Raw genomic sequence first — 22,313 nt, forward strand, 5'->3', positions numbered from 1 at the left:
TAGCTCTAACTGGGCATAGAAATACCCACTGTAGTCTTTTATTATATTAAAACTTGGATTTAAAAGTTGAGGATTACAATGTACATATTTATGAAACAAATACATGACTTGAGAAGGAGGAAGTTTTGGCCGGGCAGCATTTTGGGTCATAAATCTCTGACTGGTCAGTCCTCTTCCTTTGTTCCTAAACCCTGAGCTTTCTTCAGCTCTACACCATCTACACTACACCACACCAAACACAATCATAGTGTTTATAAAAAGGTTCCACAGACGCAACTCTATTTGCTGAATTAGTATTTCCTCTGCTGGGCCAAAGAAGGATACAGACCTACTTATATAGGCTTGAGCCAAAATGGATCTTTTCCACAAATACTCCAGTCGTCCACTTACATAACTTTTTGTAGGATAATGGCCCCATCAACCAACAAACCTAGTGTGTAGTACAGTTAGGGTCTACCTGTAGGAGGATTGCAATGTGTTACTATACTTGGTGCACACTTTGTGACGTTAGATTTAATTACCCTTATATTGTTTTATTAGAGATCACTAGTAAATGTTTGTTTTTGCAGCTTACTACCCTGAAGCTCAAAGGATGGGGCTGGAGACGTGAGGACACAAGGTCCATCCTGTTTGCATGGGGTTCTTGCCAAGCAAAGCATGGTATATCGGCTTTGAAAAACACAGTTGAATTTGATTTTAGCCCTTCATATTTGAACTAATGTTGTTTACAAAGCTGAATAAACCTGGAATGTGAGTATGTTTGGCAACTGATTTTAATATTATCTAAATAATATTGCACATTTGAATTGTGTTTATACTGACTATTTTAGGGCCTAGGATCTTGTTCAGTTAGCATTAATTTACCTGTCTTATCTCTTTCACTCTTCTGTGTAATTTAATTAAAAGTCTCCTTGCTCTACTTTATTGTTCCAGTCTGCATTCTTGGAGAGCTCTCTGCATCCCTTAGCTTGGCTATAGTCTGTGCTCTTCTCTGTGTGGGGTCAATACGATATCTAGCTTTGAAATGGCAGCAGCAGTACGATAACTGATGGGAAGACAGCTAGCTGTCAGGATTAGCTGTGCTTCAACAAGACAAGTGCAGGGCTTCAGCCTTACTTCTTCCCCATTCCCATCACTGCCTGAACTGCTGGAACATGACTTCTAATTGAACAACCCCTTCAGCCGGGGACAGAGCTAGGAACAGCAGGCTAAGCGGTGAATCAAAGCCAGTCAGGCCTCTTGCTCTGTTGCAATTGAAGACTAACCACTGGGCCATCTGGACAATCCCATGACTATTTTCTGAGCCAGTAATCTGTAACTGATTAGTTTTCAAAAAGTAATATAACAGGCATCACTGCTAGGAGATATTTTCTTTTTTTATTAAAGATCAGTCTTGTGACATCGGCCAATTGAAAGGGCAAATTCTGTCCAGAATAAACACCTTTATGTTATGCTGGAACAGGTGTCACAATAAGGGCATGCTGGAGTCACTAACTGATTGGTTGAGGTCTTTTGTAAATAACACAGTGCATCTGTCACTTCTACTGACACTGCAAGTCTGGTGAATTTTCCATTCTCTGTGATTGATGAGAGTAAGGGCAAATACCATCTTTTGTTTTAACCATATCACTGCCACATTGATGTCACCCAAATCTGGTGCCCAAATAGCATTCCATATTGCATGCTTTGTTACCTACCCCACTACTACAACAAAGATTTGTTGTAGTAGAAAATTTTTAACAATATTCTACCTACACGTTCAAGTACTACTGTACTTTTTAGGTGTCTATTAACAATTAAACCTATAATTTGACACTTACAAATCCCAAAATTAGTATGAATCTTATGACTACATATATTTCATTTTCTCCATTGCTTCTGAGACAATAGAAACATAAGAGGACAGTAACGTTAGAATACATGCTTCTGAAATGTCCAGGGGCACATCCAGTCTCTAAGTTAAACAGGTATGTTTAATTTATATTTTCTATAAATTCACTTGGAATATAAATAACTAAAAAGTAACAATACATTTTAAATAAAAAATAGGAAAAAATAAATAATTGACATCTAACACAGTAATGCTAATCTGCAAATAAGGATGCATGGGGCATATCAGGCTATAAAATTGCCTTACTATAATGTTATCGGCAAACACAGCAGCAGAGTTGGGGCCGGGCTGCCCAAGAAGTGTTGTAGGGTTGTGTAAGAGTGGGGTAACTTCCTCTGCCCCCTACACAAAGCAGAGCTTCTCTTGATTTGCGCCCTATAGCAACTCTGGCCCTACAGTAGAAGGCAATCCCCTCTCACAATTGACCCCCCCATGTGCATGACACCACAACTAAACCCCACCCCTTAAAATAACCTGGCACACTGAGTTTAGGAGTGCCAGAAGAGAGCACCTCTCTACTGGCGTGCCCTACCCTTCTGCCTGCTCCTAGGTCTGGCCCTGGCTGGTAAGATTTTATAAGAATAGTGGCTACACGCAGGTCCTGGTGATGGGATGGGAGATGGGCAAAGCTCACCCTGCCTTCATTGTTTTAGTGTGTGTGATGACCCATAGCCTAAGGTTCTCTTTAGTCTCTATTTCTGAAGGGCAGGCCCTGTTTCAGGACCTTGGTCCCTGGGAAAAACTAGACTAAGTGCTAGAGTGCATGCACACAAATTTTGACTCCCTGTCCACGCACATAATTCTATAATGGTTTTAGCCCACTCACTGCCCAACATGAAAAAATGTTTTTCTGCAGTGCACACAGCATACATAAATTGAATGTTGGCTTCAAACACTCAGTGAAACCAAATCCGAACCCCTAAATTCACATGACTTTAAAGCGTTGGATAGATTGTGCATGATTCATCCCTTTCTGAAGAAGTTGCTTAAATTTACAATTATTTTATAAAGCAAAACTGTTTTTGGGTGAAGTTTAAACCTTTAAATAGAGAGATCAACTTGCTGTCCCACAAGAAGAACAGACACAAGAAATCCTCTGCAGTCACCTATGTCAGTATGCTAATAAATTAAGTTAAGTTGGACAAAAAGCTGCCAAAAGCCTATTAAAAATGCTCCTGTATACCAAATGGGGATTGTTTGTCCATATATTGCAATATATTCAAGCTGGCCAACTACTTCAAAGTCATCACTGGTCTGGCCAGTCCTACACTCACTTTCATCTGGTAATTTTAGTATTTCTTTAGGTGTTTCTACAGGGACTAAGTTTTATCAACAAGTTTCTTTTCCAAAACTAGAGAAATGGTTGCCCTTTTTATTGGCCACCACTGGAATAACCTGACAGAAGCTGATGCAAGACTTACCCCCTTAGACCCAGGCCTTTGTGGCTGTTTCCTTTAAGTTTAGAGTTTCAGTTTACATTCTTTTTGTTTTGCTGTTTTTATGTAGTTGTAGTTAAAAGCTTTGGGGATTTCAGCAGAGCCGTAAACCATAAATGTCATTTTCTAATATTATAGCATAGCAGTAAAATGATTTACTTTAGGTTGCTGATTGTCATAAGCAGTCATAAGGCATCTTCTAGAAGAGGTATTTTGCCAGCTTAGTATGCGCTTAAACTAAGTGTTAGCTATAAGCATGTTCAGGGCCTTTAAATTACATAGTACTAAAGCTGCAGAGCATAATCTTGATAGCTTATGCTTGTTATAAGATTAAAAATAAGCTATAATAGGCATAATAACGAAATCACCATTTTAACTCGCATTATAAAAAGAAATGTCACTGTGCGTTTAGATGATTATCATTAGATTAACTGTTATGTAACAAAACTTAAAGGAGAACAGGGATAATTTATTCTCTTTGTGTTTGTTTTTTTATGTTTGTTTAGAAAATTACATTTTATTGTATTGATTTATTGTTTCTATCTATCTATCAATCATCTATCTACCTATCATCAGTCATCTATCTATCTATCTATCTCTCTATCTATCTATCATCTATCTATATCTGTTGAATCACAGAACATTATTGCCCAAAACTGGCAGACTTACTGGTTGCTATGGGTTATTGCACAGGTGCAAATTGCCCACTGTTGATAAATGAACCCCAGTGTTTTAACTCCATGACACACTAAATACCTTCATTGATCCTCTGCAGTGTGACATACCGGACTTAAGTGTGCATGCAAACAGTGGTTGGTGTAATATCCCCTTTCCATTGTGACTCTATAGAATGTGTACACCTTGCACCACATCATTTTGCAGTGGAGTGCACATGTGCACCTGGAAATGAGAGGGAACTGGGGCTGTAAGCAGCTGTTTGGCCAAAAGATATGGCTGAATCTGCTACTCCTATAAATACTTTGTGTAACAGACAACAGCAAAGGCACAGCATTGCCTATGTAATTAATTACACAAAATTCACTGAACACACTAAAAATGTAGGCATTCAAAATTTGTCAGAACACAGCTGAATTATTACAATGAATCTATGGAATGAAACAGTATAATCAATATTATTTGCTAAGAGAAAATTACCTGGTTTAAAAGTGAACATTTTCTCATTATGTCAAATGTTTTGAAAATAAGTCCACCAGTGTCTATTCAACCGTGTTCACAAATTTCTAACAGCTGACCCTGCGTCTTTTGTGGATCTTTATTACATACGAATCTAAAGATTCTAATATTGGTCAACTGCAAAATTAAATGAATGCCTGGTATCTACCTAAAACCTTTGGGCGACCTTTGAATGTGGTTTTCAAATGGTTGCCCTCAAGCTATCAACATTTTTACAATTTGACCAAGCTAGGAAATTGTTGAGAAAGAAGTGGCAATTTGTTGTCTAATAGTTCTAAAACTACTTAAGATTATCATTGCCTATGCTTAGTGCATGTTGGTGGACTTTGAGATGAGGTGGCACAGGCTGGACACCCTCGCCCTCACTAGACTTAGTGCATATGCAACGAGGCTTTCTGCATACTTTGGTGAGTTTTATAGTTAAGTATTTTACACAACCTATTCAGTTTGCCCAAGGGATTCTTTCATGTTTTTTATGGTGTAGTGTTTATATCTGGCCGATACATGGGCCGATTAGCTGCAGAATCGGTCTAGGGACCTTAAGTGGAGGAGTCATGGCCAAACTTAGCTGTTTAACTATTGAGTGCTATTCTTATATCTACCACTAGGAAGGGGCATGGCAGCATTTTTAGATGCCAGGGAGCTGTTATCTTGTTACCTGTCCATTGTCCTGCTGATAGGATGCTGGGGTAACATCACAACATGCATTGCAGCAGTAACATGAGACTGAAGTTTATCAGAGAACAAGTCTGTGGCTGAGGACACCTGGTAAACTAAGTTTAAGTCTAGCATCATGTCAAATTTCAAAATTATATTTATTAAAAAATCTGTTTACTCCTTTGAAAAATGGATTTCAATGCAGGATTATGCTGGAGGAGCATTTTTGATAAAAAAAAATATTTTTTTCCTGACAGAATCCCTATAAGCAAAATTCTAAATAATACCATGTTCTTTGGCACCAGCAAAAACAAAAACAATTGCATACATTACATATAACAGACAGCAATATAAAGTACTGTTAATTTTTTAACTAAATCATAACCATAGAAAGTGAAAGTGATTTGGTCATATTTATTGGTTGTTTATGTAAAAATTAATAGGGGCCATTTATTATGGTTAGTGCCAGTTCAAGCCTGTCAGGTGCCCTAGGCAACCCAGTCCGCCTCCTCACCAGCCCCCTCAAAGTAGTACCCAGGGGCTCATTCACACATGGTGATGGAGTACCGCCAGGTTGCTGACACTTGCCCAGAAAAAGGTGTAAGCAAAAGAAGAAGTATATGCCTAGCGCCCCTAGAGCACGTGCCTCTTCTGCCTACTGAACCTGATTATGGTCAGGGCAGGGAGCAAAGTTTAAAAAATGGGCAGAATCGACCATGTTTTTTGCACTTTGTGCCCTGCAAACAGAAGAATTTCTGCTGGTCTTTGCAATTTAAATTAGATCACAGATACCTCCTGATGCCTACAGAGCTTTGTTTGGCAGCACTGTATTATGGAGGACAGGTAGGGGCCAGCACTTAGGCTTCCCCCATCTGTCCTCTGTCCATCCTCCCAACTTGCATGTCATTCAAACGTGCAAGTTATGGAGCGCTGGAGGCACAGGCCTTGACAGGAACTATACCTACTACCTTCCCTGTGCCCAACACTCTGCTCCAGATTTTTAACATAGAACAAGGTGCAGAGTGCAGCCAGACCCCCAAGATTTTTTGTGATCGCTAATATCACCCACTTCCAATCAGGATATTCCAAACAAAGCATAAATTTCTTTAGCAAGAAATCTGAAGTAGTGATGACATTTCGTCATTGGTGGTTTTTTGTGCAAAACAGACACAAAAAGTTGCGCTTGGCAAAAACAGTTGCTCAGGTAAAAAATGTCAAGTTGTGTATGTCAAAAAAGTAGTACCTGAAAAAAAAAGCTGCGTGCTTTTTTTTTAGCGCTTTGCAAACTTTTTCACAAGTGAAGCGGGACAGATTCGCTCATCACTAATCGCAAAAAATGCTTTTTAAAACAGGGAGTACTCTATTGATACCAGAGCATTTCAGGGATAAAATAAAAGAATTACAAAGAAATAGAAAAATCATAATACTTGTGGTTTTGGTCTCTCAATATGTAATCCGGGTGGCAGTCACCTACCAAGAAAAGTAGATAATGGCAATAGGAAATATTTATTTTTCAAAAATGCAAATGTGTCTTACTTTGCCATGGAAGCATTTGTGTTTTTGGCACCTCAGAAAAATCCTAGAGGGGAGAGACATTTTTGAAAACTCCAGCAGTTTTTCTGCAATAATAATAAATAATAGCGACTGGGAAAATCAGAAGAGAATGATGAATCTTAATACTGACCTAATTAATCAAGCTTTTTCCCCTCATTCCTCTATGAGAAAAACTGCTGCTTTCAACTGTTTCAAACAGGAGAACTTTATCAGACTATCTCTTAGAAGATTAGACAGCGAGAAATAAAACACCATTGCATGTGTTTTTCAAAGCACTCTCTTTTTCCATCTGCTTTCAAATCTACACAAAACCCCACTGCATTTGCTTTTAGAAACACAGAAGATTTTGTTACTCATCTCTTGCTCTAATGGAAAAAAATACATATTTCATGGAAATGTGATCTTTTTTTTTCCAGCACATGAATACTTTTTGTAAGAAAATTGTAGATATCCCAGACAGTAGCATTTATCAATAAATTAAAATGGTAGCATTTACTGAAAATTAGAATAAGGAGTTTCAAAAAAATAATAGTGTGTCCTAAAACAGTCTGTATTACATTATATACCAAATCATGAAGCATAAGCTAAAATATGTATTCATATTTGTATTAATCCAATGCATACAATAAGTTTTTTATAAAAACTGTGAAAATAGCGTTGTGTGTGAAAAAGTTGCAAGTGTTTAGATATCCAAGGTTTTTTGTATATTCTATCTATAAAAGGAGTTAAGCTGGTGAGCTTGCCAAATGAGTAAATCTTTACCTGATATGCCCACCTTGGATATCGGGCCCTAGGGCCAAACAATTGAATTACAACAATGGGCATAGGTGCTGTTGGACAGAAAACTGATGTGGTCCCTGATCCAATGGGAAAAGCAAACCTGTGTGAATAACACCTGCCAATTTTTGCCCAGATATTGATCAGGGAGGTCCCCATACACCAGTAGATAAGCTGCCAAATTGATCTAAAGTGATCAGTAGTGATAGATCAATCCGTCCCTTTTCACTTTGCCGAAAAATAAGCGAAAAGACAGGGAAACTTGCAAAATGGAAAGTTGTGCAACTTTTTTGTCGTATGCGTTTTTGTTGCATGTCTTTTTTTTAACCGACACTGCCTCATTTTGAAGCAGCTATTTTGACGCAACTGCAACTTTTTTTAAAGCACGCCAAATTTTTCTGCTGCAAATTTTCGCCAAAGTTTCTTGCAATGACGAAATGTAGAAATTCTCTGCGAATCCACGCCTGCCAAAAAAATTCGCTCATTGCTAGTGATCAGTGATACTAGAAAGCATACATTGTGAGGATAGATTTTATTAATTGTGTGTAAGTGTAGAGCAACAGAAAAAACAAAAAAATCACAAAATTCACATTTTGCAATATAATAATCATTAGACTGGTGCTGCATTGCAAATTTTAATTGTGTATTGCACACTTTTAAGGTATGCTTGAAAGGAATGTAACCTTTTGGAGCCAACACAACTTTTTCTGTAGGAAGTTTTATTACATACACTGCACATTGGCACAAACTATACAATTTGTGATATTTCTTTTGTTGTTAGAGGTGGTTGCTAAACAGTTTCTGGATTTGCAAAAGCTTTATTATTATGTGTTCATGAAAAGGCAAAAATGTTTGTATTGTGAATATTTCTTTGTTACTTATTTTTACTACATTCCCTCTTTAGAATGTCATCAACCAGTTAACGATAAAGGACTGTGAAGAATGTGTGCTGTTGGCTAAGTGCAATTTCAAGGGCAATCACCATGTATTTTTTCCCCCTTTGATTTGAGAATAATTGTGATCACAAAGGGACAATGTACACCCTATTCTTTTGGTGCAACTGCACAGACCACTGTGGCAAAGTAACTTGTATTATGAAAACTCTTGATACTACAAATTTGGGACTGATAAAGGGTTTTCATACAAAATATACTAACTTTCTGTTGATACGTACTGTATCTTTGGCACAGATAATCTAACAAAAGAGAGGTGCCACAGAAAAATTACTATTTGAAAGGTGTTTAATATAAAGATGTACAAAAAGGTTCCCCCACATCAGTTCTGTCCCGAAAGGTGAGGTATAAATGATACAAACTTAGAGGCATCCATTAGAGCAATGATCCCCAACCAGTGGCTCAGGAGCAACATGTTGCTCAACAACCCCTTGTTGATTTTTTTTTAATTTCTAGTTAGAAGGCAAGTTTTGATTACATAAAAATCCAGTGCAATTGGCAAACAGAGCTTTCTGTAGGCTGCCAGTTCACATAGGGGCTATCAAATAGCCAATTATAGCTCTTATTGGCACCTCCATGAACTTTTTCATTCTTGTGTTGTTCTCCAAAACTGTTTTAGGTACTGTTTTACCTGTAGGGTTCCTTAACAAAAATTAAACAAATTCTGTGTTATTTTTCTGTGTTACTGTCAGGAGCATTCTGCTTCAGGCATGTGTCCCATTAGGACACACCCTTAGGACAATGGCATGCCACCTAGTAATGTGCCCGTGCATGGTTTCATTATGCTTGGCGTGAAACTCAGTAAAAAGGCCGCCAGATACCCGGGTTCAATTCCTGTATATAGGACTTCTTCCTAGAGCCCTTGGGTCTGCTGTTAATTGTATTTTTGGACTGATTTGCTTGGAACTGATTTTGCTGTTTTGACCCTTTGCCTGATTCTGATTCTGCTGCCTGCTGCCTAAACTGACTTTTGCCTGAATACCAACTAGAGACTCTCGTTAACCCTTTGGATACCATGCTTTGGACTTCCTGTACTGCCTGTACCCGGCCTTCCTCCTTGGTCCTTACTCCAATCCCAGGTGGTGCCGAGCAGGCCCTGACAGTTATGGAACCCTAAAACAGAATACAGATAAGCCCTGTGGTGCTTAACAAATAACATTTAAAAATAAACTATAGTTTAGGATGGCAGTAATAACCTAGCTTGTTTATGCAGGTCTACAGTGCTTTAAACCGGAGCCAATTACATGTCACAGGTGAGACTGTAATCACCCAGGATTTAGTGTTAGTTTTTATATTTAAGTGGCTAGCAATTTCCCCTAAACTGAAGGCTTAGATACCATGAAAAAACTTGTTTGTCTGCCCAGCTCGCACACAGTTTTTCATTAACTATACCCATGTATGCGCGAGTAGGTTAATAACTGGATGATTGGAGAACCAAAACTTGGGACATTGAAAACGCTAGGTGATCTTCAAGTTGAGCTACAGATTGTACATGTATTATACCTAAAATTATTTGTATAGATTTTTAAAATTCTAAATTGACCTTATTTGAAATGAACATTGACATGCATGAAATAGGATAATAACTACTTCAGTGCAACTCAGCTTCCTCCATCTTTTTTTTATCACCATCCAAATTCAGGTAAAGGTTGGGTGAGCACACTGAGTTTATCTTTTATTTATTTTCCTAAATTAATCATATGAGTGCAGAGGCTTTAGCATGCCTCCAATTTTACTTTCCCTATGCAAAAATTAATACAATTTTAGTCAAGTTCCTGATCAACTCAATCTATGCGCCAGTAAACCCAATAATTAGCTTTCTGTTAATCACTGTCCCTTTGGGTATTATTAATTTTCTTTAAAGGGGTTGTGTAATGTCCCATATAAAGCTGATAATATTCCTTCTAGAATGCATGTATTTTACATGAACAGATACAGCCACTTAAAACAAAGTAAAATGGTTCAGTCATTTTTGGGAGATGCTTCATGCAGAACTTATTGCATATAAATTACTAAAAAATAGGCTTACCAACAATTGTTTCTGTACCATCTTCTCAAAGGCTTTATTTGATTTATGCAGTAGATTAGACATTGATGTTTTGAATAACCTATAATTGGAGTATCTCCTACATTTGCCAGATCCTTATTTTAATAAACGAGAGAAAGTCTGCAGCATATATTTCTATAAAAGAAGCAATACACAGAGTCCAAAATTATCTACATCCTTTTCCACTGTATGTTTTTGGTGTTGGTAGTAGTGTTCCCTGTATTTAAATAGGGTGCCAGGTTGTACATCTAGTGCTTGGTAGTCATGAGGAATCTTGAGATGTTTAGTACAAGACTTACTTCAGGGTGAAACTAAGCAAACAATTCATCTTTTCATCATCAGCTATTATATAGTGCCAACAAGTTATAAAACCCTCTACAATACTGTTGAAACATGCAAGGTACGTGTTGAAAATTGACAAATAATGCCATTGTACTGAACCAGAACAGCTAGTGGTACTATTTAAGAACAACTATAGAAGCGATTCGCAGAATTCAGGATGTACCAGAAAGGAATTCTTAAATGGGTAGATCATCTGAGAACATCTAAAGATTTAGAGGGACTTAGGCAAAACCTAAGACATGGGAAGAGAGAAAGGGCCATAGAAAGAACTCTGTAAAAATGAAGACCTGTTTTTTTAATGAGTCCTGACATGTAGGAGCTATTAGTGACTTTAATGTCTGTATTAAAAGTCTTAATTTGATTCAAATAAGGAGCTAGGTTAGGCATCTGCAAATAGCAAAAAAATGTATGGAGGAACAACAGGATAGGTTGATGACCCAAGTGGCAGCATTTATTATAGACTACAGTGAAGAAATACAATTTCGTGAAATTACAAAAAATCTGCAGCAATCTAGGCAGGCACTGACTGTTTTGGCTGTTACTATACTGAGGATTAGGCAAGTTTGTGTACTGTTAAGATGATTCATAGGCAGTGAGCCTGATTGGTTAAAGCTTTTAAAGGAGAATGAAAGTCATTTTGGCATTTTACTGCCAATAGATTTGCCACAATAGTACCTCCTAGAACACTATATTTATTCAGCAGAAAGCTTAATTATACCTGAGCAATAGCCCTAGAAGCTCCCTATGTTAGCAGCTGCCATTTTAGCTTGGTCTTGGTAGCTTCCTGCTGCAGTTATAGCCATTGGAAGTTCATTTCACATATTCCTAAGGGTGGGGGAACTGAGTTCTTATGGGAGGGGGGAGAGGAAGAGAGGAGAAAACTGAGCAGACTCGTTCCCCAAACCTGAAGGAGCCCTAAAAGAGAAGAAGTCTGATACCGAAGAACATGTTCACAAAAAAGAAAACAAGAAATCTTGTGTTTCTTTTGACAGAAGACTTGGTGCAGCGTTTCTGTGAGTGCTTATGGCTGTATTTACATAGACCTTTCTGATAAAGCTTACATAGTTTTTACATTTCCTTCTCCTTTAACTTACAGGAAGGTTATGTTGTTAACTACATTTTTAAACAGCGGAGAAAAAGATCATGAAGATAAAGCTGCCATTTCATTACACAGGTTCTAAACTACACCAGTTTAGTTTACTTTCCCATTGTGTCATATCTTTGCTTTATTTTCTAACTTGTATTAGTTCAATCAAATCACAGATGGTTCTTTTTGTTAAATGTACTAGTATAAAATAGGAACTATTGTTGGCAAATGCCTCAATGACTTTAAAGAGGGAGACAAAATGAGTATACAAGGTACACATGGGAGATATCCATGAGGAGATAGTCAGTTTTGGTGTCATTTATTTATCAATGTAAGCAATGTTTGCTATAGATAATTCATTTTGCCTTGATAGAGCAAAGCAGTACAACCACCCCCACATTTTCTGTATTACAGTTTATTAATTAAAGATGAATGCTTAAAAAGACTACTAATCAGATAAGGCACGCAATGACCAATTTAAGTACAAAATTAAAATGGGATCCTGTGTGGTGAAGCAAGAATTTTTTAATTTCTTCATTTACACTTATAAACCAACTACAAATACAATCACAATTTTTAATTTAGTGTCCAAAATACATGGGGCATATGTTTTGTACTGATTGGAAATGTGACCTTGTGAATCTAGCAAGGTCATCATGGGTTATTCTTCATTGACACTCAGTCAGATGAGATTTGCCTGTGATAAAGGTAAAGTTCGTAATGTCATTTTTGATGGGATAACAAAGCAGCTGGAATTAATTTGTCAGGTGTTGCTAACTTGTCACACTGATGCTATCTTTTAGTATGAAAGCCTTATATAATTTGTATGTAACCCTTAAATATCCTCATTTGTTATTTTTAAAAATAACTTTCCAGTATATAATGTTATCATTTTCATTCATTATTTCCATAGCACCAACATACTCTGCAGTATTGGCTGGATACTGAATGCTCCACAAAAGATCCTAACCAAGATACCAAACAAAGTCTAAACTTTTATAGCAATATACAAATTTGAATAATGAAATGAATCAAAAATGTAAGGGGGCTATAAGTGGAAAAAAGATAAAATATTAAAATTAACATTAGTTGAATTAGAAAAGGAATAGTAGCAGTTCAGAATGCAGAGAATTTAGACAACATTCCCACAATGTGTCCAAAGGGATAAATACAGGGGCGGGCCAAGCCGACCGGGCGCCCTAGGCAACCCGGTCGTCCAAATCCGCCCACCTCCCCACCCCCCCAAACGGCGCATGCGCGTCAAAGCACAGGAGGAGGTGCAGGGGGGGTGGGCGGTGTGATTAGATCGGTCATTGCCTCCACCGCTAATGACAAGCGGCGGAGGCAATGACAAAGTAGCACTAGGGGTAGGCAGGAGAGATACCTGCCTGGCGCCCCCCAATCGTTGCGCCCCCCAATCGTTGCGCCCTAGGCAGCTGCCTCTTCTGCCTACCCCTAGTTCCGGCCCTGGATAAATATTGTCCCCACGGTTATAAAAAAACAAATGATGAGTGTTCATATCATCCAAATCAATAAGTTCCAAATGACAAATCTATCAGACGCAGCCTTCTCAATGGCTGGCCAATCAAAAGAGGTCTATAAAAAACTGGGTGGGCTCCTATAGTTTAAAACAGTAAAATGTGTTATATATTGAACTGACATGTTGCACTTACAAGAACAGATGTACAAACAGCTCATCAGATACAACGGTCACCAAATAATTAAATACATTACTAACTTTATTACTATCCCCTGAGAAAGTCTTTTCTATAATGAAACATGTTGGACTGCATTTCTGGTGACCATTGAGCTATTTGCACATTTATGTTGCAACGTGTTCATTTAATAAACTACACTTTTTGAGTATTTTACACTATAGGAGCGCATCCCTCTTTAGCTTGAACAAAAAAAATCTTGTTCAGTTTAAGATTTTGAATTTGGTTTGGCTGTAAAATCCAGTAAAGGGTCCTAGAAAACACAAATATTAGATTTGTTGCATCTCTTGTATAATCAACACTAATTATATACAATGGTGGTCGTTGTTTAACAATGCCTTGGATGCAAGTGCTAGAGCACTAAGGGATGCAAACATCTTTAGACTGATAGCCCACAAGGAGATTAGTCTTCCATAGTTAAATCTCTGCTACTGTGGTATATTGTGCATGTTTATAACTACAATTCTTTTCTAATTCTGCAATCTAATTTATAGCTCCTAATTTGCATGATAACTGTGGTATCGCTGGTGAGTTCAGGTGGAATGTGGGTGTGGAAAATTGCTAATTATTAAGGGTTGGTAATCATATGGTCTGTAATATGGTGAATTAGAATTAGTCTGCATTCATTGTTGTGCTTTACTCGTGCATAACAACAGGATAATAAGGTAATGAATGTTTTTCATCTCTGGCAAGCATACAATTACTTGTTTTTGTTTTGTTTTTTGTTTTTTTTACCATTTTACTAGATTTGACTTTGTAAATATACTGAAATAGGTGCAATTAAAGTGATGTGAACTAATAAAAAGCTGGAACAGAAATACAAGGACACCTAAAAGGCACCCAGCAGTATGCACCAAGATCTTTATAGATTACTATGAGAGGGACTAAACCTTAGATTGTCAGCTCCACTGGGCAGGGACTTGTGAATGATGTATAATCTGAGTAAAGTGCTGCAGAATGTGTTGTAGTTCCATAAATAAAGAATAATATTAATAAAAAATCAAACATCTTGTATGCAACTAGAATTGTCTTGGCCCAGTGGGTAATTAAGTCAGCAGAAGCCATGGTCATTGGGGAACTAGTATGAACCTGCAACATAACTGTTAAATAGTGGCTGACTAAAAGCATTAGGTATTAAATAGAGTAATCAGAATGTGAAAACCTGATAAAACAAGTAGATTGCATCTCCTATTCTGTACTATTGTATGCCTGTTGGGTTTATGTGCTACCCTACTAACATACAGTAGGTGCTAAATTGCACCTATGCAGCTAATCATAGAAATCACTGCTTTCATTTTCTACCTTGTAGTAGGCTCACCAAAATGAATTGCTGATTGGTTGCTATTGGTAACTCCACTGACGCAATATAGTCTTATATGTTAGTAAAACAACCCTGTTACAGGCGTACCGGAAATAATATCAAATAAAACAGATGGATAAACTGATCGATTCATACGTGATGAGTATGCTGATGCTTTATAGGTTTATTTTTATTAATTTATTGCTCTGAAGGTAGTTATTCGGAAAATACAATCTTAGATGCTATTACTATTAAGAAGGTTTATGCAGAGTGGGGAAAATGCTCTCAAGAGACAGTTACACATAATGCACGTATAACAAATATATTTATATCTATACGTATATGAAACACATATATCTATATACTATGTATGAAATCTTAGCACAAATGTGCTCTGTGTCCCGCTCACATTTAAAATCATGATAAATCCCTTCAATTATCAGCTCCCATTTGTGTAAGTATGCCATAAAAATGTAGAAACATATCAAGTGCACTATCAATCCTGATTTTTTTGTGCCTATAATTTAAGTGCTCTCTCTATTTTATCCAGCACGAAATACTATTATGTTGGTGTACTAAACCAACTGGTGGATGCAGGAAAAGTTATGGATTCCTGAAGTATTAAAATAAATAGAACTACTGAGAAAGAGAGAAAAGCAAGACATTTTGTTGGCCTTTTGATAGGGCAGTTGGATTGCCTATTTTGTTAAAAGTGATCTACTGAATGCCGATTGTGCTTCAATATTTTTTGCTATGTCAATATTTATATTGTATAAAAGGTATTTTAATGAAAAATAAATGCTCTATTTAGCATCTGTATGTATTTATTGCATTTTTACAATGTATAGGGTACCTAAAATACAGGTGTTTTTAGAGCATTGTATATAGAAGAAGGCAGGCTGAGTCTGCTCAGGTTCAAACAAATGTTTAACCATGTAAATACCAGCAACCCTGCAGGGGGATGTAGATAAAGTTATAGCTAGTGATGAGCCAGGCATGGATTTGCAGCAAATTTTCGCATTTTGCCATTGGCAAATTGTTTTGCGAAACTTCTGTATAAATTCACGTTAAAAAATGTTGTTGCACAGCAAATTGGGCGCGGTCGTGTCAAAAAAGTGTAGGTGAAAAAGTCGCAGACGACCAAAAAAGACACAGGCGACAAAAAAATTGCGCGCCAAATGAGTTCCGCAAATTTTTCCCTGTTTCACGAATTTTCTTGCTGTTTCACAAATTTGATGGCGAAGCGAAACGGGACAAGTTCACTTATCACTAATTATAGTACTCAGCAATGTCAGAGTTAGCCTATAGCCTACACAGCCTGTCTAGCTTTAGAATTGTTCAAGCATCTCCAGGTGTTATGAAGGCACCCATTTGTATCATACATGCACAAAATAAATACAGATGCTAATGTGCGAGGCCTCTTTTCCTATAAATGCCAAAGCCTCCCTTGCTTATGCTGCATCTGGCCCTTCCTATCTGCATCTGGCCAACAAAGTGACCTTGAGGTACAGCCTGTACAGTAGTGTTTCCCTATCAAGTTGAGTTTTTGGTGTTTGGTTCACATTTTCTGCATCCTAAGGGACTAATTTGTTAAAATGTTATGTTCTAAAAGGCATATTTTGCAAAGCATATTAAATGTAAAAATCTTAAAACCTCGAACACAAAACTGCCACCTAAAACCTGCTGAAATGCTATATAGTGGCTAGGGGACCTTTAGCATTCAAGCAAATGTTTCATTTTTTTTGTAGCCAAAAAAGAATGGAACAATGCAATTTTCTTTTCTTTAATAAACTAGTGATTGTGGGAAAAAAATGAGATTGCAGAATAAAAATCAATCAAGTTTAATTGCAATTTTTTTCTGCAATCGTGATTTTGCTTTTGTAACATTTTGAAACTGAATAATCAACCTCCTGTGAGTTTGGTAGCCTAGTCGGTGTTCCCTTTAAGCACGTGCATGTAGACTTTGACAACAAAACATAAATTGAGAAGTACACAGAAAACTTGCTGCTGCAGCTGTACAAAATAGGGAAAATAATTTCGGACCGAGTGAGGCCCATATTAGCACAATGGATGGTTTAATTATTCTTAACTAGTGATCATGTTACACAAATCGTTTTTTAACCTCTATCAGTTTAAATTATATGTTTCTACAGTTTAAAATTATAGGTCTCTATGGTAGCTTTTTTATACATATGAACTAAATCGTTTAGATATATTTACATTGATCAATGAATTTCTATATAATTGTATTGATTAATGAATTTTTGTAGATATTGCCAATCTATTTTAATGTTTACAATCCCATCTTCTTTTTAACTAATGTGTAATCTTATATGGAAATGAATTAATGTCATTATATGCACTTTCTTGATTTTTGATACACTGATTTATGGTATATTTTTAATAAAGATTGATTGATTAATTTTAACACATATGAGTGTTTCATGAGCACCAACTCTGTGGTTATTTATTATTTTAGATAATATGTAAACACTGAAAGCAAATTATCCTTGCCTCCAGAAAGCAACTGAAAAACTTGTTTTTGGTATGGCGCTTTTTTAATTAGGTCACTTTACATCCATTGATACCATCGTGTCGATGCGCTTATCGGATCTTTGCACCTAGCAGAGCTTTATCTGATAAGAAGTGATAATGGGAAGAGATGAGGAATTCATTCCGATGATTACTTGTTGTTCAGCCTTGGCTCCTTTCTAATGTCTCTTTTGTCTTACACCCGTGTATAAATGTGAGCACATAATGAATATTGCAGAACAGAGCTACACAGATATATACGTGGCTCCCACACAGCATACTGCACACTAATTCACCAATAAATTACTGTTAAATGAAATGTATTTTAGTGCCAAACAGCATTTGAGTTTGCAGAATTCTGTTTAACAGAGTTTGATTAATTAATGGCTTTCAGTCAGGCTTGTCTTGCAAATTGTTTAAAGAAATTAAGGAATGATCAACAAGCTACACAGATAGATAGAAAGCATTTTTATTTCTAAAATGGATAAAGTAATCATTTCTTTGTATTTTTCCTGCACAGTAATTCTTATGTCAGTCATCTTTGCTCAGTATGCCTATGGCATGGAATGCAAATTACTGAAGATGTGTCAATGTGTAAACTAAAGATCTCACATGTACCTGGCTTACAGTTTCAGGATCTTTAATGCTATCAAGCCATTATCCATAATACCCTAAAAATTGGAGTTGCCATTCCCTGTAGCGTCCTATTTCAATCAATATTCATTTTTTTTTTACTGATTTACTTTTTGTCTGTGAAAATAATACAAATAAAAATGCTCCGCAGAAAATTCATGAAATGGTAGGAGGTCTACTCGTACTACCTATTATTGTGCCCTTTTCTTTTAAAATGGATATGGCCTTTTCCCCATGTTCCTTTTCCATTGCTTGCATATTTGCATTGCAATTACAACTGCAGACTCTGGAGGACAGCAATAACAAGGGTAGACAACACCATCTGATGAGAAATCAGGATTTTCCTTTACCGTGTCTATAGAATTTTTCAGCAGGTTCATTTAAGGACAATGCAATTTCATTAATATTACAGCTGCTCTTTTATAAATATTTACTGTGTGTAAATCTTTACTATTGTCATTGTGGATCGTCACAAAATTAAAGCTATGAAAAATCTGGACATTTAAGATATCCCCCTTTGTCTTCTTTGTTGCCAACTGAAGGAGTTAATGGAAGTAGAAAATATACTGCAAACCCTGAGTTGTCTGGCTTGCAATCGCCCCTTTGATATGACAAATATATTCTTTGAATTTCTGTTGGCTCGTGAAGCGTGGGGATAGCATCTTTGTTTGTTTTCTGCTTCCTTGATCTTTCTTCATATGCATGCAGGTGAAGGATTACATCGACACAGGTTGCAGAGAAAAAAGCAAACTCTGAGCAGCGCTTTCGACTTTCCTGTGAGAGCTGCCGTATCATCCATTTATTGCTGTACTATAAGCAAAACACTGACATAATAAAGCATCAATTTAATATTATATATGTTCTGAAAGAAAATGAAACATTAATCTTCTGTTCTATTAAAACTCCAGATTGTGGTTCTGATTAAAGATAAAGAGCAGTTTGGGGTAGATTAGAAAGGGAAATAATTACTTATGTGCCTTTTCATGCCAGTTTCCTAGTAATTATTTTTTCTTTGCAAGAATATAATATGCAAAACTGTAAACATAGCAGCACACAGCATAAAAATGGAAACAACTGCCTTGCACCATCTGGCACAACCTTTTGTCATTATGGCTATGAATTATATCAAAATGGTTAGGTCACTTAACATTGAACTTGGGCATTTTTTTCCAGTGTTAGGGCATTTGACCTGGGCTCCAGAGGAAAATACATATGCATTATATTGTGTAGAAACTGTGAGATATGTTCAGTATTTACATTAAGTATTTCTAACTTGTAGGCCTTCAGCTAAATTATAGATCCTTGTACCCCCCTTGTGATTCTGTATCTGTTCTCACAAAGAATTGTTATTAAATTCAGATTCTCTAATCCATCATGGACACTAGGTACCAGATGTTGAACATTGGGTATTTTCTTATAGAAATACTGTATTACTGCATTATTCCAAATTGTTTTTACAACTAGCAACCTTCTCAAGGGATTCATGAGCACCTTTGCATGTCTTTATCATATTATTAGAATTTAGCCCATAAATATCTGATATGCAGGTATTGGACCCCTTATCCGTAAACCCATTATCCAGAAAGTTTTGCATTACGGAAAGCCTAAAGGTGGCCACACACGTGGCGATTTGCGATCTTTCCGATGGTCGCACGAAATATCTTACAATCAGCCACAAACCGTTCAGGGCTGAAACGGCAGATAAGGAGGTAGAAACAATAGGATTTCTACCTCCTTCTGCCGATTCAGCGCTGAAGGCAGATTTTGGTCAGGCACCTTCTATGGCGCCCGATCAAAATCTTTTAACTGGCCCGATCGGCGAGTCGATCGATATCAGCAGGTTCCTGCGATATCGGTCGACTCGCCAACTTGCCATACACGCACCGAATATTGTACGAAACGGGGGTTTCGTACGATATTATCGGTGCGTGTATGGCCAGCTTTACTCCATGCAACGCTGAAACATACTAAGCATGTTAGCAAATCCTGGACAAATTCTAAAATAAAAATTGCACTTAGATGTGTAAGTATATTGTTCAGTATTCATGCAGAATGTTGCATTTGCAAAATTCCATCAGGCATAAAGTAGGCAATTTTCTTTTATTATAATGACTTACTAATCGAGAGATTGCATATGACTGCTCCTACCTAAGCGCAACACAAATTGAAGAGTATAAAGAACATTTACTGCATTAAGCATTCGAAAATTATATGTAGTATGATAACAGAAAAAGACACCTTGCAGCCTCTTGCGCCTTAGGCTGGTCACAAAATCTGTCTACATATAGGAAATATTGCAGTAACAACAATAGTTCCTATTCTCTGTGCCCAGTAGAAAGCTGCTGTGAAAGCTAGTAAATGTAATGGTCAGTTAATTATTGTACAATAAAGATGGCTAAATAGAGATTGAGAAAGTGAAGGTAAGGAGGGGTAAATGAGCCTTGTGCAGGGATGAGCAACCCACAGCAGCTCAGCTGTCAGCTCCAACTCCTAGCTTTCCTCATCAGCTTTCAGCTGTCAAGGGATGCAGGGAACTCAAGTTCAACAATAACTCTAGGGGAAGAGGTTGAACATCCCTGAGCTAGAGGACCAACTGACCTGCCACAGGGAAGAAATGCAATGCTCATGAGTGAACAGCTCAAGAACACTAAGAGAGGGCACCCAGGGCACCATATGGATAAGGGACACCAGGCTTGACATCAGCCTTCTGTATAAAAACAAATTACAGTAGAATGTATATTTTTCATGTTAGCCCCACAGTGTGCATTGAAAAGTACAATATTTGTATTCAAGTGTTTGAAGCAAGTTGGTAAATAAATGAGCAATTAATTGTATATACCTTCTACACTGCTTTTATAATGGTTACATTTTTATTTTGCACAGGGCACTTGGCTACTGACCCATATTTCCCTTCTTTCCTTTACTGTGCCTCAGTACCCTGCCAGTGGCAATTTTTTGTTTTTTTTTTTGTGCCCAAACTGAATTATTAAGTTTAATCCTGTTAGTGTAGCCAACACTTCTGTTACGGAGGACATTCTGTATATTTCATTTTTTTTTCTTTTGTGCCGGAATTTTCTCTGCCTGGGAATACATGCAGGGACTGAGAAAAATAATGCACTTCACAGCCTCATTTAAAGCTGTTAGGAAGAGGAGCTGCCGCTCTTCATCAAGGAGGATACAATAAAAAATAATGAATCAGCCCTTTTATTTCTGGTGTTGGCCTGGATTGAGTTCCTTCACAGAGGTAACATTTCTGCCTGCTTAACTATCCACTGTCAAAATGACTTACACAGGTCTTTTAAATGAGCAGGATCTGAGGAAACTGGAAGGCGGTATCTAATATAAAATAAGGAATACTAACACATAAAGAGGATGTTGTTAGATATATAGACAAATGTTTTCATATATTAATTTTAATAAAGATTCTAAGCAGATATTCAGTCCCACACATACCCACACACAGACAGAAAAACATCATCAGCACTTACCTATATCAGTATTTTAAGAACAAGATATTTTGTGTAAAAAGCTACTAAAAATTGCCCCTTAAAAAATAGAGAGATTTGGGGGCAGATTTATCAATGTGTGAAATCAAAAACTCAAATTGAAAAATGGCTTGTATTTTGCCTAGCTCCCATTGACTTCTACATGAACTCACAAGCCTTTAGATGCTCAAGTTTTACATGCGAGTTTTTCAAGTTTTTGCATATAATAAATATCAAACATTTAAGTTTTTGAACCATAATTCAAATACTAGGAGTTTTAAATTGTGGGAAATAATTTAACGTTGATAAATCCCCCCCCAACTTTCATGCGTTAATAAATATGTCTCTAAAAATTCCATAGGAATAAATAAAGAATAGGGAAATTTTACTGTGGTGAGCTCTAACACTATTATAAATCTGCACCTTTGTGTCCATATATTGAAAAATATTTAGGCTAACTAGATACGTCAAAGTCATCCCTTGTCCTACATATACACCTTTTCTGATTAATTAAAGGTGCTGCTTACACCCCCTTTTCAACATAGTTTCAATAATTAGGACTTTTACTTTTTGCTTATTCTTTGCCTATACTGTTTTTTAATTTATCGCACTCATTTTCTAACTTCCTCTTAGAAATACACCACTTCCTGCTTATGCTAAGCAGAAACGAAGCTGGAAAAATAACAGTCCACAGATAAATCCTCTAAATA

Source organism: Xenopus tropicalis, chromosome 2 (genome assembly GCF_000004195.4).
Source record: "Xenopus tropicalis strain Nigerian chromosome 2, UCB_Xtro_10.0, whole genome shotgun sequence".
NCBI lineage: Eukaryota > Metazoa > Chordata > Amphibia > Anura > Pipidae > Xenopus > Xenopus tropicalis.